Genomic DNA, 13,373 nt, shown 5'->3' with positions numbered 1-13,373 from the left:
CATTTTAAGGGCTGGGCCTTATTCAAATTGTGCAGACAAGCTGTGGGAATTTGGGACATCAACTGATTCCGTGCCAAGCTAGCTGACAGGTTGGATGGTGGGGGCGAGTGGGGGGGCCCGCGGGTGAGAAAGTGGTCCCGGGGAGGGGTTGCACTCATCCAGGCAAGTGGAGAGCATTCCATCACTCTCCTGACTTGTGCCTTGTAGGTGGTGGAAAGGATTTGGGGAGTCAGGAAGTGAGTCATTCGCCGCAGAATACCTAAATAGACTTCAATGGAAAAGAAAGTCAGGCGTGGTATGAATTGGTTGGCCAATTCAATTTCGCCCATTTTACACCATTGACCACTTTACGCTATCGCCCACTATTACCACTACTCTCTCTCAGTTTAATACACTTTCTGAATTTTATAGAATGTAAAAGTTACAAAAAGTGTAATGTGGTATCCTCTATATTGGGGAGACCAAACGCAGATTGGGTGACCGCTTTGTGGAACACCTCCATTCAGTCCGTAAGGGGGACCCTGAGCTCCCGGTGGCCTGTCACTTTAATTCACCGCCCCATTCTCACTCAGACCTCACCGTCCTCGGCCTCTTGCATTGTTCCATGGAAGCGCAGCATAAGCTCAAGGAACGGCACCGCCTCTTTCGATTAGGCACTCTACAGCCCTCTGGCCTCAACATAGAGTTCAACAATTTCAGATCATAACCTCTGCCCCTATCACATATATATACATATTTTCTTTTTTTATCCACACTTTTTGTTTGGCCTTTTTTTCTTCCCTCCCACATGGCAGCTGTCCTTCATTCTGCCAGCGCAGTTCACACTTCATCTAGAGCCATCCTTTATTCCTTAACCTGTCCCATTACCACCTCCTCTTGCCTTGAATATCTCTTAATGTCTCTCAATGTCTCTTAATCTCTCCTGCTTTCTGTCCTATCACTGACCTTCCCTTTTGTTCTTTCATCTCCTCCCCCTTTTCCCAGCCCCTAAACTTGCTTTCCATTTCCTGCTTTTTTCCAGTTCTGACGAAAGGTCTTCGACCTGAAACGTTAACTCTGTTTCTCTCTCCACGGATGCTGCCTGGCCTGCTGAGTTTTTCCAGCATTTTCTGTTGTTATAATGAATACACTGTCATTTTCCACTCACTCGCTCTCTCGCTCACACACATACAGGCTGTTTGTAAAAAAAAAAGTCAATTTAAACTTTACCTTAATATAACTTTTGAAATTTCCCCGCTAGCTTTTCTTCAAATAATTTTGAACAGGAGGAAGCTAAAGAAATAGCGTGCAGCAATTCAAAAGACTAAATAGTACTGAACTGGGAAATTGGGGATAGTGCATGTGCTCAGACCGACGATCTGCATTCAGCTAACAGAATCGCAGCTCATAAATATCACATTCAAGCTCGAATTAATGGCAGAGGGTGAGGCCTTCAGGTATGGAAACTTTAATCAGGACATTAAAAGACATAAAATACAATTCAATGGATGATTATGTTATTGTGAAATATAAATATATTATGATTTTTCTTTTTCTTTTGTTTAAATACTTATTTTGAACATTAGAAATTTTAGTTATTGAGGTAAAAAGGCAATGAAAACATTTTGAGTAACTTCAGGGGAATAAGATAATAAAGTGCCATCTAGTGGCAGGGCCGGCAACTGAGTGCTGTAAACGCAATGGTTTCTAGTATTACAGCTGGAGCATTGTAGGTCAGTGATCTGATTAACATTGGAAACCCTAATAGAGCACCACTTACAGGCATCACACACAATGCTTCTAGGCAAGTGGATATTTAACATGAGAATGTCCATAGGAATATTTACATAGGATTTTTCAATGGAACATGTGGCATACACACAAGTCGATTGGCTGGGGAGGAGAAAAGAGAAATAGGGGAGGACAGCAGGACTGAGGATGGAGAGGGTGAGAATGAGGGAAGGGACTGTGAATGGGGTGAGGAACAGAGGAGAGGGAGGAAAGGAAAAGGGGGAGAGGAGAAGTTGGAAGAGGAGAACAGGAGAGGACGAAGAGGGAATGAAAAGGAGGGCAGGGGGCTGGTGGATTATTTTGCTTCTGCTCTGGGATGTGGGGAGGGTGAGGGGTAATTGCCAGCAAGGCGTGTGTGCCAGTGAGGGATGGGGAGGGGGGAGAGGTGGTTGGTAGGGGGGGTGGTGTTGCGGGTGGGTAGGTTGTATTTTCAAAGTATTCTTGGCTATGATGTGGCCATGTTCACATAATTCTGCTTGTTGGTTTTCTGTTTGCTGTTGCCATTAGGTGTGTGTTGTGCTGGTTTCTTTAGTTGGGCTTTCTGATAATGTGCCAGCAATGGTTTTTGTGATGCTCCGATTACTGTTCTTTTGGTTGAGAGATATTATGCAGGCTTCTATTTTACATATGTTCATTAAGATTTGAACATTTTTGGTTTAGTTTTGGTCTTTCCATTTTTAATTTTAATATGAATCGAATCCTCTTGAGCAGGGTAAGCTTGTCACGTAATGTTAGGTAGTTTAACAGTATGGTGACAGCGCCACCTACAGGTGCAGTTCCAATGGCATTTTAATATTATTAGCTAGCGAAATAAATACACACATTATATATGTGTGTGTGTTTAGGGAGATAGATAGGAAAAAAACAGGTCATTTCAAATTTGATAATTTAATAACATTCAAAGCGGAAAAAGTCTTTGGATCTCAGTTTCTGAGGAAAGTCAGAACATTGTGAGCTAATCATTGGGTAAAATGGATATGCACGACCACTTGCCAAACATAACATGAACTGTTTCTGCGAAGCATCCTTGTTTCTGGTAAATATTATGGGGTCACTTTTCATGCCCTCCACTGGGTGGGAACAAGGCGGTAGCGCAATCCAAATAGCAAAGCAGCGCTTTCCGGCCCATTCTTGCCGACGTCTGGGTCTGCGCCGTTTTAGTGGGAACCTTGAAACAGTGGGCCAAGAGCCTGTTGGAAACAGGTGGGAGCTTCATTAGACCGTGGAAATTGGGGTTCTATGATGTCAGTAGGACCCCGATGCAATTTTGAGGTGCTGAGCGGCCTAACCAGCATTCCTTAAAGGGACCACTACAGGATGCTCAAAATATTTTTTTTTATTCGTTCTTGGGATGAGGGCGTCGCTGGCAAGACCGGCATTTATTGCCCATCCCTACTAATTGCCCTCGAGAAGGTGGTGGTGAGTCGCCTTCTTGAACGCTGCAGTCCATCACTCCTTTGTTGCAGTTTTGGTACAACTGAGTGGCTTGCTAGGCCATTTCAGAGGGCAGATAAGAGTCAATCACATTACTGTGGGTCTGGAGTCACATATAGGCCAGACCAGGTAAGGACAGCAGATTTCCTTTCCTAAAGAACATTAGTGAATCAGATGGGTTTTTTATGACAATCCGGTAGTTTCATGGTCACAATTACTGACACTAGCTTTTTATTCCAGATTTATTTAATTAACTGAAATTAAATGCCCCAACTGCCGTGGTGGGATTTAAACTTACGTCTCTGAATAATTAGTCCAGGCCTCTGGATTACTAGTCGAGTAACATAACCACTATGCTAACGTTCCCAGTAACATGACTTTTATGAGGTCAAAAATCAAAATCAAAAAGCAAAAATCAATTCCACCGCCCCCCTTCCGCTGCCACAGCCTTCCACCAACTGTCCCCACCCCTCCCTTTAACTTACCTGAACCAGCTGGGCTGCGCAGTGGAGCCCTCAGATTTCCCACCCCTTCCGATCGGCGAGCTGCTCCGAAAGTGCAAGCAACTCGCTGATGCAATGCTAATTGCTGCCAATTGCTTCCACCCGGCAGATGGTTACGAAAATCTATTCTGCGTTATGTAATATCAGTGTTTGTCTTGAAAGCCGTTTTGCATTGTGAAGCAAACGGGTCATTTATTATTAAACAACAGTGCCTGTCCTTTCATTTATTATTGTTAAATTATTAATAGTATTGTAATAAAACTTTAATAGTATTATTTATATCAAAGGCCAGTAATTGTGGGCAATTCACATATAGCAAATAATCAAGCACCCAATAAAATACCGGGGTAATTTTAAACATCTCTCGGAAGTAATAATTTTATTGCTAACAGCATTTAAACACAATTGAGGTAATTTTAACCAATTTATGCCGATAGCGAATCAGCTGGCCATTTTACACCTCTCCCAATATTCTTTTCCATCAATGAGATACATGGTTGAGGTTCATTGAGGGATAAATATTGGCCAGAACACTGGGGAAAACTCCCCAACCCTTTTTCGAAAGAGTGCCATGGGATCTTTTACGTCCACCAGAGAGGGCAGACTGGGCCTCGGTTTAACATCTCATCCAAAAGACGGCACCTCCAACAATGAAGTGCTCCATCAGTACTGCACTGGAGTGTCAATCTAGATTTTTATGTTCAAGTCTTTGGAGGGCAAGGGTGTGTCAACCTAAAATCTTTTTTCAACAGTATTGGCCCTGTGAGGATTTTGCAATAATTTCAAAATTTCCTACAGTTCCGAAGATTGATTTTTGATTAAAGAATACCTGGGTAATATACCTTTAAAAATCCAGGGATCAAAATGGCCATCAGACCTCGTGGCAGAAGACAAAAGACATTGAAAAGGCAGCTTGTTGTGTCTGTGAAAAAGGGGTAATCAAAGATGGCTGCCCGACCTCGTGGCAGGACACAGACTGTGTGCATATAAAAAGGGAAGATCAAAGATGGCTGACTAAACTGCCAATCAAAGGCAGTTCAGGGAGTTTCCCTCCCTGCAGAGAAAATCGATGTTTGTTTACAGAAACTGCTACAATGTTTACACAAAGGATTAACCACTTGAGACTGCGGTTTCAGTTTGACCACAGGACAAGGGCCTAGAATTTCAGTATAGCCAGTTTTGGGGCACTAACGCTAGCGCCCGCCCGATGTTAGCGCCCGCCCCAAAGTTGCGCCCCCTTGCCGGAAATTCAGTGGCTTCGCCCTAAGAGGTTGCTGGAGCGCTAAAAGAGGCGTTCCACTACTATCTTTAGGCGCTAAGCCGGCGGTGCAGAGGGATAGCGCCGAGGCGGGGCGCAGCGCGGGTGCGGTCATTTTTTGATTGACAGCAGACCCCGTGGCGCCGACCAGCTCTTAAAGGGGGAAGGGACGATTTGGTCTGCTGCCACGCCCTGCACACTGCAGCCTTGCAAAGAGGCCTCAACACTGCTGCTCAGCCCCAGGGAGTCATGGCAATGCCAGAGAAGGCCCGTGAGCGTGCCCTGCGCTTCTCAGAGCGTGATCTGGAAATAATGGTGACAGCTCTGGAGAAGAGGCGCAGGATCTTGTTCCCAGAGACTGGGAGGAATCCGAACCACCAAGAATACACCAGAGCCTGGAAGCAGATCGCCAACAGGGTGACGTTCACCGGCGATGCCCCCAGGACCCACAAACAATGTCGGAAAAAATACAACAACCTGACCAGGATTGTCAGGGTGAGTACCCTTTCCAGTCTCCTCCTCATTCTTGCATGTACACCTGACATGATGGGCAAAGGGAGCTGAAAGTCCTAATGGCCAGCCCTCAGCCAGCAGCTTTGGGACAGTCATGAGCATCAATTGCCCATTCTGCACTCTACACTCTGGCCAAGCTATTCCACCATGGGAGGCAGTGCACACTACATCAGGGCTACACTCTGGCCAAGCTATTCCACCATGGGAGGCAGTGCACACTACATCAGGGCTACACTCTGGCCAAGCTATTCCACCATGGGAGGCAGTGCACAGTACATCAGGGTTACACTCTGGCCAAGCTATTCCACCATGGGAGGCAGTGCACACTACATCAGGGCTACACTCTGGCCAAGCTATTCCACCATGGGAGGCAGTGCACACTACATCAGGGCTACACTCTGGCCAAGCTATTCCACCATGGGAGGCAGTGCACACTACTTCAGGGCTACACTCTGGCCAAGCTATTCCACCATGGGAGGCAGTGCACACTACATCAGGGCTACACTCCGTACTTACAGCCTGTCCTTTCTCTTGCAGGCTAAAGTAGCCTATAATTGCCAGGCCCGTGCCAGGACCAGGGTAGGCTGCGCCAAGCTGCAGAAGCTCACTCCCCTGGAGGAGCGCGTGAGTGTGCTCATGGGAGCCCGGCTGATCGTGCCCACAGCGTGCGGAGTAGCCGACCCTCCACTGCCCGGCAATGGTAAGGACCTCGCCTTTTGGCCCTCTCGCGTCACACTTGCGCATCCGAGCTACCTCCTTTGCCACTGTCCCACCAATGCGCTGAATGCCACCAGTCCTGACTCCCTCGCTGACGCCGTCTCCTCACTCTGAAGCTACTCTTGTGCATTCCTGCTTTCAGCTGGTGACGACCAGGTCCCTGAAGCTGCCAGTGACAGCCCCTCCGAGCAGGAGGAGGAGGAGGAGGAGGAGGAGGAGCAAGAGCAAGCCGGACCATCAGGGGAACACTCAGGTCCCGCAGGAGAGGACGAAATGATTGACACGTCCTCACTGGACGAGTGCCTGGACCAACTGTCGCAGGGGATTGCAGCTTCTGGGACCAGTGGCGTCCAGCCACCCAGGAGCCCTGCGCGTGGGCCGCGGCCTTCCCCGGGGAAGGATCAGAGGGGAGTGCAGTTGATCGGGACACTCGCCGCCACCAACGTGGCAAGCTGCTCCCCAGCGGGAGAGTCGCGACTCCAGTCCGGACACCTTCACCTCGGAGGAGGCGCGGAAGCTGGACAAGATGGCCGAGGATTCGGACCGGCGCCACACGGAGCTCATGCGCGTGGTGGGGCGCATGCCTGAGGCCATCGAGTCGCTGGCGACCAGTGTGCGCGAGTTCGGGGCATCAACTGCCGCGAGTGGCCGCATGCTCACTGATGCCATCAAGTCCCTGGTGGGTGTGATGCGGGCGCACACCAGGACAACAGGGGCACTCACTGCTGCCACACGCGCTGTCTCAGGCAGGCACCGCCAGGGCACCCGCCGCGCTGCAGCATCCCAGCGAGCCGCCCCTCGGCTGATTGTTGCGGATCCTGCAGTGCGGGCCCGGCCGAGTGCCAGCGCGCCACAGCACCAGCCAGCGCATCCCAGACACCAGCTTGCCCACATTGCGCCATCCGTCGCCGACACTCCCCCACTGGGGCGTCAAGGGCAAGCGGCTGGAGCTGATGTTGGCCAGGCTCAGGTGCGCCACTCAGCAGCCGGCCCCTCGAGGCCCAAAGGCCGTCTAGGCCGCCCCCCAAGGGCATCTGGCGGAAGGACATCTGAGCCTCAGGCGCCTTCCCCCAGCCTCGCAGCAGCCACTGGGCAGAGCTTGCGAAGGAGCAGCAGGCCGGGCAGGGGAGGCAAAAGGCTGGACAAGGTCTCGCCCTCGCGGGCCACTCAGTAGAGGGTGTGGCCAGCTTTCGTTTTATATGGCGGTGGCCATCTTTCTTTTGTCCATGGTTGTTTGGTTCGTGGGCTTATTTTTTGCGTTAAGGCCGAGGTTGAGGCCAGGTTTGTACAAATGTGGAGCTACTCCTCCCCAGTTTGTGGGAGTGAGTCGTTTGTTGGGCTTTTTGTGGGGCCCATTGATTGTTTTTGGGGATTCATGTGGGAAGGGGTTTTCATTTTTGTGTAATAAATAATTATCTTTATTCATACAGTCTCCATGGTTGTTCTTCTTTGTGTTTGTTGGCTTCGCCGGCTGAGGGCTTGCGGAGCGGCTGCATTCATCTTCCCTCATGGCCACAAGGCATTCCCTGACAGGGGGCTCAGAAGTAACGTGTAATAAGGTGGCGTCGCGCGGCCCTTGGCCCTGGTCGCTCCCTCCTGGGAACGTACTCCTGCTCCTCCTCCTCATGCTCCTCCTGCTCCTCCTCCTGAGGTGCTGCTCCAACGTCAGGTGGCAGTGCCTGAGTCCTGCGGATAGCCAGGTTGTGTAGCATGCAGCAAACTACCACAAATTGGGAGACCCGGTCCGGCGAATACTGCAGAGCTCCTCCGGAGCGATCAAGGCAGCGGAACCGTTGCTTGAGGACCCCAATAGTTTGCTCGATGATGTTGCGGGTGGTTTGATGGCTCTCGTTGTAGGCCTCTTCAGCAGCGGTCCTGGGCGCGCGGAGCGGGGTCATGAGCCAGGTACACAAAGGATAGCCTTTGTCCCCGAGTAGCCATCCTCTTGGGGGAGGCTGTGCCTCGAACATGTCATGCACAGTACTCTGCCGCAGGATAAACGCATCGTGGCTGCTGCCTGGGAAGCTGGCATTGACAGCCATGATGCGCTGCTTGTGGTCACACACCAGCTGCACATTCAGAGAATGGTAGCCCTTCCTGTTGCGATACTGCTCGCCATGCTCCAGAGGGGCCCGCAAAGTCACATGCGTACAGTCAATGGCGCCCTGCACCAAGGGGAAGTCCCCGAGTCTGGCAAATCCCAATGCGCGCTGATGCTGGCTCTCCAGGGCCATGGGGAAGGAGATGAATTGGCTTCTCCTTCTGAACAGTGCTTCGGTCACCTGGCGGATGCAGCGATGCGCGCCGTACTGGGAGATGTTTGCTATGTCCCCAGCAGCGGATTGGAAGGAGCCGGTGGCATAGAAGTTCAATGCCACCGTCACCTTCACTTCCACCGACAGAGATGTCCTGCACCTGAGCTTTGGACGCAGATCTCTGCGAAGCAGGTGGCAGATCTCTGCAACCACCTCCTTTCGGAATCGGAGCCTTCTAACACATCGCGCGGCACTCATGTTTAGGTAGGAGCGCTGCTGGCGGTATAGCCTGACTGGGTAAGGCCTACGTGGCCGACGCCTGTAGCCCCCTCTGCCTCTAGCCGGGGCTGCCCCTCTCACAATGCGTCTGCGAGCCCTACGGACATGGCGCTGCCGCTCTGCGTTGGCACCCCATGCAACCCCCATCAAATCCTGGCAAAAAGTCAAATTTCAAAAAGGCCACTTGCAGCGCTCTGGCCTGAGTCCAAAAATACCTGAGCTGTTGCTGCTTGAAACCAGTTAGCTATCCTCCTTGTTGTGTGTCCAGAAATGCGTTGCACAAGAGTGTTTGCTGAAAAATGGCTGGCCTTTATACTGGAGGGTACGTCCCCTTTAATTTGCGCCCCCCGGGGCCCGCGCTGGTTGTGTTGCGTTCCTTTTTTCAAACGCTCCGGCCGCCAGCCGCACAATGGGGCGGTCCGACTGAAGTTTGGAATCGGGGCAGCCAAAGGGCGTTGCACGAGGATGTGACGTCATTTTCTGCGCGCGCATCCGGGCGGGCGCTAAACTTTGCGCCGGCGCTAACGGCCAACTTAATTTGGGGCGAGGCGCAAACTGCGCTGCGCCCGGGCGCTACACGCATAGCGCCCTAAATTCACTTCTCTTAAGACGCTAACTGCTGGCGCAAGCAACTGAAAATCTAGCCCAATGACTTTTGTTTACACTAACCTCCAAGGCTGCTTACTCAAGCAATTTAGGAAATAGACATGCTTTTTTTCAAACCAAGACAGCTCTATTCAAACCCAGTACGATGAATGGGAATACATTCAAACCCATCACGATGAATGGGAATACATTTACAAACCCATCATGATAAATGGGTAATTCATCCAAAACCCATCTCAGTTAATGGGGACATCGGATCCCTTTTGTTTAGTCCAGATGCACCCGGATTTGGGCGGGAAGGTTTTGGCCCCAAATGGGGTATAAGAAAGCTTCTCAGGAAGAGATCTCTCTCTCTGCCGCCTTGCCTCCGTGCTCTGCCTACAGAAGAACAGCTCAGAAGCCTGCCTAAAGGAGTGGAATACCAGCAGTTTACTTTTAAATACTGGGGCATTCTTTACTTCGGGGCAGTGAAGATCATAGACCGCAGGGGACACGGAGCAGACATTTTCATTGGTGAGCATACCTTTCTGGCCCATTACAAGGCAACTTAGAATAGGTATAGGGGTGGGAATTAAGGGGAATTTTGTTAGAACTGTAATTTTAGTCAATTTTTCCTCGTTGTGTCCATTTTTCTCCTCCCCTATTTAAGTAAGACAGTGTTGCACTAGCAGAAAAGTGCTGTAGTGAATACTAAGAGTTCTGTATTGAAAGTGCTATTAAAAGGGTGTTGCACTAGGCAGTGAAGTGCTGTAGTGAACACTAAGAGTTCTGTATTAAAAGTGTTATTTAAGTAAGACAGTGTTGCACTAGCAGAAAAGTGCTGTAGTGAACACTAAGAGTTCTGTATCAAGAGTGCTATTTAAGTAACAGTGTTGCACTAGCAGAGAAGTGCTGTAGTGAACACTAAGAGTTCTGTATTGAAAGTGCTATTAAAAGGGTGTTGCACTAAGCAGAAAAGGTGCTTCAGTGGACACTAAGTAGCTGTATTTAAAAAGTGCTGTACCTAAGTAACAGTGTTGTACTAAGAAGTAAAGTGTTGCATTTAAGCAACAGTGTTCTATTAGGTAAACGAGTGCTTTAGTGGACAAGAAGTGTACTGTGTTAAGTGAAGTGCTGTATTTCAGCATAAGTGTGCTGTATCGTTTATTTTCAATTTCTTCCCTTATTTTGTTTCAATAAATGCTGGTCTGTTTTGCACCCAACCACGAGTCACGTTTTCTGTCTACATCGCTACCGAATAACTCCGACGGTCAGAACCAGGAATAGGGGAGCGCTTCGAAACCGCACGGGGGTCCCTGGAGCAGCTCAGAGGCTTCTGACTGGCCAGAGACAATAACCCCAACCCCACTGTTTAATTCCTACAGCCCGGAATTTGCGGTTGCAATAACAGCGAAACTGTCAGCATTCGCCGTCATTACTGTGTAAAACTGACACCAACTTCTGACGTCCGTACATGCACAGTTAAACGTGGAAATCCGGAAGTTGCTGTCAGTGATACCCTGCTCCTCCAGGGTGCGCTGTTGCAGTCTTTGCAGATGGAATAAATTAGAAATCACTGATTTGACGTGAACGTCAACTTTTTCCGCACTGTAAAAACCACTGAAATGAGGTGTAACTGAGTTTTTAACAGCATACTAAGTCATAATTACTGCTGAACAACCTCTCTGGCCATGAAAAGCTAATGCTATAAGTGTGCAGTTTCATTCCATGATAAAAATTCCATAGATTGCCATGGATTATTTAAAAAATAAATATTAAGCTTTATTTTATCTTTTTAAAGTTTGTTTATGATATTTCAGCTTTTACCTTAATCCCGTGTGTATGTCCCAATCTTTATTTTGCTCTCTGTAAAATTATTAAAAAGTGGATGATAATCAGTGCATTTTACTTCCTGGTTTGCTGCGTGAGAGTTCTTCAATCTGATTGGCTGCTCAGCCTGCTTGATGACTTCACTGTTCCTGGACGCCACAGATCCCCTGTAGCTGGTGCCAGAATTGAAATTGACAAAATAACAGGGGAAACCAACACCACAGAGCCTGCTAAATCTTTGTGGGCAGCTTTCTTTGATGTCAGCGGTGAGCGCCATCACTTCACCACTGGGCGCAAAATCCAGGCCATTATGAATTTAAGGAGAGGTGGTAAGTTGTTATATTAAGTACTACTCCTTGAAATGTCTGAATTGGAAATATCCACACCAGAAAACCTGATTAAATACCAACAAAACTTGATAAGGTTGTTTTGAATAAGGGAAGTTTCCTTACCAGAAAGGTTATGAAGCATTCTTATCCTATGTCATGCAAAGTACTTAGAGTACGATGGTACCATCAGCTCGTTATCTTGTACTGTCTATAAATGTATAGCAAAAATTGCAGTAAAAATAATGATTAAGAGTGAAGTTAATGTCACATCATCACGGGATAGCTGAATTAAACAAGTTGTTCTATCAAACTGATTTAGTCATTGGATTATTGCGAACATACAACTGTGACAGACAGGAAAAGGCCAACTGCTCCATCCAGTCTGTCCCACCTATTAAAGGTCAAAGCAGCAGAACTTCTTTATCAACAAATAGCTGACTTATTCAACACAGTTTTTTTATCAATTATTATCTTTAAGGATACTTATTTAATTTTATATTAACAAAATAATAAGGGTGTGCAGTTCCATTATTTCATGAATGGCCTCACATTTCCATATAATTGACCTTGATTTTCTGGCACAGTTTTTAACATAAGAACATAAGAACATAAGAAATAGGAGCAGGAGTAGGCCAATCGGCCCCTCGAGCCTGCTCCGCCATTCAATAAGATCATGGCTGATCTGATCCTAACCGCCAATCCACTATCACAGAACCATCTCCTGAATCTAACAGAATTAGACACACGAAATAGGAGCAGGATCAGGCTACACGGCCCCTGGGCCCGCTCCGCTACCCACAGGGCCATGACCGATCCGAACCTAGACTCATGTCCAAATTCCTGCCCGCTCCCCATAACCCTTAATTCCCTTTACTTCTAGGAAACTGTCTATTTCTGTTTTAAATTTATGTAATGATGTAGCTTCTACAGCTTTTTGGGGCAGCATATTCCATGGACCTACCACCCTCTGAGTGAAGTAGTTCCTCCTCATCTCAGTCTTGAAAGAGCAGCCCCTTATTCTAAGACTATGCCCCCTAGTTCTAGTTTCACCCATCATCAGGAACATCCTCCCCGCATCCACCCGATCCAACCCCTTCACAATCTTATATGTTTCAATAAGATCGCCTCTCATTCTTCTGAACTCCAATGAGTAGAGTCCCAATCTACTCAACCTCTCCTCATATGTCCATCCCCTCATCCCCGGGATTAACCGAGTGAACCTTCTTTGTACTGACTCGAGAGCAAGTATGTCCTTTCTTAAGTATGGACACCAAAACTGTACGCAGTATTCCAGGTGCGGTCTCACCAATACCTTGTACAACTGAAGCAATACCTCCCTATTTTTATATTCTATCCCCCTAGCAATGAAAGCCAACATTCCATTGGCCTTCTTAATCACTTGCTGCACCTACATACTAACCTTTTGAGTTTCGTGCACCAGGACCCCCAGATCCCTTTGTACTTCAGTACTTTCCAGTTTCTTGCCATTAAGATAATAACTTGCTCTACGATTTTTCCTGCCAAAGTGCATAACCTCACACTTTCCAGTATTGTATTCCATCTGCCAAATCTCTGCCCACTTACTTAGCCTGTCTATGTCCCCTTGCAGGTTTTTTATGTCCTCCTCACTCACTACTTTCCCTCCCATCTTAGTATCATCTGCAAACTTTGATATGTTACACTCGGTCCCCTCCTCCAAATCGTTAATATAGATTGTAAAGAGTTGGGGACCCAGCACTGACCCCTGCGGAACACCACAGTTACTGATTGCCAGTCTGAGAATGAACCATTTATCCCAACTCTCTGCCTTCTGTTAGATAGCCAATCCTCTAGCCATGCCAGAATATTACCCCCAATCCCGTGATTTTTTATCTTAAGCAATAATCTTCTGTGTGGCACC

The sequence above is a fragment of the Somniosus microcephalus genome, chromosome 3 (genome assembly GCF_052327205.1).
Source record: "Somniosus microcephalus isolate GS21.2 chromosome 3, FLI_Smic_1.0, whole genome shotgun sequence".
In the NCBI taxonomy this organism is placed as follows: Eukaryota; Metazoa; Chordata; class Chondrichthyes; order Squaliformes; family Somniosidae; genus Somniosus; species Somniosus microcephalus.
This window is presented reverse-complemented; position numbering follows the sequence as displayed.